The 4,152-nt window shown below is 34.2% G+C and overlaps 1 long non-coding RNA gene across 1 annotated transcript; it reads left to right on the top strand.

Annotated features, from left to right (window-relative positions):
* Positions 1-585: 585 nt before the first annotated feature.
* Positions 586-2,359, top strand: LOC140692867 (uncharacterized). Its single transcript, XR_012068480.1, has 3 exons — positions 586-1,061; positions 1,654-1,795; positions 2,135-2,359. It is a non-coding gene; the product is annotated as an uncharacterized lncRNA (long non-coding RNA).
* Positions 2,360-4,152: the final 1,793 nt, after the last annotated feature.

The following is a 4,152-nucleotide window of genomic DNA, read 5'->3' as shown; positions in this document are numbered from 1 at the left end:
AAATCAAAAATTCCCCACTTTGGGCTTTCTTACATTTGATTCATAATTTTAATCTAGTTTTATTTTATAAATATTTGCCATTTATTTATAAGCATAACAAATAAGCTGATATTTATTCTTCTCATATTTTGAATATAGAGCTACTTATTTTAAAGTACAGAGATAAATACCAACTTCCATTTCCAAATCAAATTATATTTCACTTTAATTACAAATGATATTGAAATAGATATACATTTTCTGTACAGGTTTTAAACAAATTTCACTTTAAATTTCATAACTTTAAAATTATTTTATATATTTATTGCATTATTTATACTTCACCAATTTTGTATAAATTTGTGTACAAAAGTATGGAGACTGATTTTATTTCATAGTCCCCAAAATTAAATTATTTAAAAAGATTTTTGGGGATAATATTTGCAGATCACAGTATAAAAATAAGCATCCTATATGTTTCATTTTAACTGGATGAATGGGAAGGGAACACTGGCTGAATGTTACACTTGAGTTGCTGGGAGACCAGTCGTTTTGTGATGTGACAGCTACTCAGGTAGAGAACCATTTTGATGGCCTAGAAGTTTATCTGTGCAGGCCTGCCAAAGCAGCATTTGAAGCTGCAGTGCTCAAAATCATGCAGATTAGAAAAGTAGCTGTAGAATAAGTTATTTCCGTTGGCACATGTTTCTCCAGAAATCCAAGATGTGTCTCATAAAGTTGGACAAACTGTTTCAGGAACTCTGATATATCTCTATTGTGTGATCAAACATTCTCTGGGGACTTGGACTTGAGGTGTATGATTGAAGAAAATGCTTTTCAGACTTTGTCTGAAAAATCCTTGATAAAAAGACCATGTTACACACATTGTGTCTTGGAACCAGATGAAGATAATGATTTTCGTTCTCTGACATTTCCAAGAAAACTCTGGAAAATGTCTGGGAGTGACCAATAAAAATCTATCTCGTGGGATGATAATGGAACTTCGATAGTGATTGATGAAGATGTCTTTAAGAAGGAAGTTTTGGAAAGAAGGGCGCCTTTCAGAATATTTGAATCTGGAAGTATGTAAAGTTTAGTTAGACAGCTTAGCATGTATGTGTTTACTAAAGTGCGGCAGAATATTCAAAGATCTGTTTCTCCTGCTGACTTTCTGGCAGAAGGAAAAAAGTCTGTTTTAAGCAAGGTATTCAGTAATTGTAGTTACTACTTGGTAACATACATAAAATTTTATTTTGTACATCAACCTATGGTAATATAAATGTAAAGCTAGATTTTGAAAATTGTATAAAACTACAAAGGCTAATATTCTTTACTTTTTCTAAAAATGAGGACAGTGCCTTAAGTATTCAAGATTATGAGAAATGTTCCTAGCAACTATGAATCTTACCAGAAAACTAAATAAACGTATTAAAGCTGCTTTTAAAAAGTGGCTTTCACCGTTACTGCAAATACTAACTTATTAAATTTGATGATATACTATTTAAATGTGTATATTACAAATAAATAATTTCAAAATATTGTCAGCAATGTTCATATTTTAATGATATTATCTTTGCATAATCAACATGAAATCTGAGGTTTTATAGGATAGGCTTATTGTAGTCTTGTATTTTCGTTTAAAATATTACTAAAATCTTTCTCCATTGGTTGCAGCTGCAGTTCTGCCATAATTGAAATCTTAAACAAGTCTGTCACCAGCATTTAGTTAGAATAAAAAGAAGAGTTGGGATTAAAAATGCCTCTCTGGTGGCTTCATTGGCTGAAGATTTCAAAAAGAAGCACTTTAAAGCAGGAGGTAATGTGCATATTCATAATTCTGATTTTGTGGCTGACACTAGTGGAGAAAGTGAATTTTCACTTTCTGCAAATTTAAACATGCCTCTAATAAGGAAGCCCTCTACTAGACAAATAATTGGTGACACAACAACCCGGATCAGAGGTGATTTTTATCTTCCATAATCAATGTCATTTAGACCACCAAAACAAATTGCAGTGGATCAACGTGCTGTTTTAAATCAGTTGACCACTGTCCACGGGCACTCTCAAAGCAGCTACACTGAAGCAAATGGCCGTGTTGTGAACTTCATTACAATTATAACTTCTACTTCTCAGTACAGCATCTTGTCTCCCACAGAGAGCTATTATTTGGACTGATGGTGGAGCCTTCTACTTTCCCAAATAGATATCACAACATATCTGCCAATGAAGGTCGTTTTTCTAAACTTCAACCAAGGAGCAACCCACGGTTTCCAGTGACAGTGATAGCTGATACATCAGCTACCTCTCTTTCAATGCCAACTTATCAGCCGTCTTCAGTTTATGAACGTCATCCTAATTACAACTTATTTACCAGAGGACTACCAGATTATGCAGGATAACAAAGATTAATATTGATGTTGGCAAATGTTGACAAATATCTGCAATTTTCTTATTTGAACAATAAACATAGACGTGTACTTGTATTTTCCTTATAATTTTTAGAATAGAGTAAAGAGATATACAGGAGTATAAGTTACCATTTAAAGAAAAATAGAGATATTTGATTGACATGATCATTTGATGGAACAATATGGGTGTAAATTTAAATAATTTCTTGTAAGGAAGAAGAGAAAATGGAAGAATTTGGAAAAGGACAAACATAGACAGATGGAAAAGTACTAAGTGGTTCCTGGTTCATCCTAGAAAGTATTAAAAGTGTTAAGTTAGGGTTGGTTTGAACAGGATATAAATGCAGGAATCTGTCCAGCGATCATGGTCTCTTTTATGTCATTACTGGTATCAAAACGGTCATATGGTGTAGTCTCATATGGCACATTCAGCATGTGGAAGAATTTCAAAAGTAATTTTATCTATGGTCTTTGTGCTGTTCTCAAAGCATTCCAACTGGTGCTTTCATTTCCTGCCCTGAAGAGTCTACGCTATATTTTTTAGTCAATACTTTATGTTGCTTTTGTGTTCCAGCCAAAGACAAGCTTACGTCTTCAGGGTGGCACTTAATGCCTTTCCAACTCTAAGCCCACAAACTCAACATCGTTTACTCTTTTTTTATAGATCTGGTTTCTGATTACCTTGGCATATCTTTATGTTTCACTGTATTTGGAGATACATCCAGGCAAATGCTCGTGAAAAATGTTAGCTCCAAACTCACAACTTTTGCTCCAGCTCATCCTTGGACTTAAGGTGTCCTCCTTTTACCTACTTTAATTTTCCCAGTCTCAGTACAGAAACTACCTCCTTCAGAAGTTTTCTGTCTATCCCCCTTTCCTTGTCTAACTTGGATACCAGCACAGTAAGCACAGAACATGCCACAGGATGCATTATATTATTTAGTGAATGAAAAATATATGTTGACTTTAAGCAAATCCACTTTCTTGAAACAAGAAAATTCTCATGGTTTTCCAACTATTTTGTTATGGTCCTTACTCTTCACCACAAACTAGCTCTTTTCATAGTCCAAGGACTAGTCACGCAAGACAGTAATTGGAGGTAGGTACAGGAGACAAGTTATTATTTTCTTCTTAATCCATGCCTGCCAGAGGTGTAAAGCATTCCATTCTAATTTGCTGGATTTTTTCCTGTCTCTTCATCACCCACCCACTCAAAAATAGCTGATTCTCTTCCCCATACCAATATCTATACTGCCTTCTAATTAATTTACTTCTTAGAATCAGAGCTTTAACCAGAAAAGAGAGTGTCATTGCAAACATTTAATGTAGGATTATACACCCCATATAAATTGTTCCCTTTCTAACCTTCACACAGGATGTATCTAAAAGTTACTTGACCCTTGGTTGTGGTGGTCGTTTTCAGTAACCAAATTGCAATCTAAAATGTGTGGACTAAATAGAGGTGAGGGTGGTAGAATTAAAAATTTGTCCAACTGCAAGAATACCAAATTTCTGCAGATAGTAGGAAATATAAATATTCATGGAGGACTTTATTTCCCATTAATTTAAAATAAAAGGTGAAGCATTTTCAGAATGTGAAATGCCCTGAAATGGTGGAAAATTTTAGAGAAGGTCAGGTAGCCTAAGGCTTCTGCTCACAATCATGCAGCCAGTGTCAGCTGATAAGACTGGAATGGCAACATTGTGTCCTGTAAATATGTCACCATTTGTGAAGAAAGACTTTGATAATCTGGAGAATGGTAAA

Source organism: Vicugna pacos, unplaced genomic scaffold (assembly GCF_048564905.1).
Source record: "Vicugna pacos unplaced genomic scaffold, VicPac4 scaffold_18, whole genome shotgun sequence".
In the NCBI taxonomy this organism is placed as follows: domain Eukaryota; kingdom Metazoa; phylum Chordata; class Mammalia; order Artiodactyla; family Camelidae; genus Vicugna; species Vicugna pacos.
The sequence above is the reverse complement of the archived record's forward strand: the minus strand, read 5'-3'. Positions and strand labels throughout refer to the sequence as shown.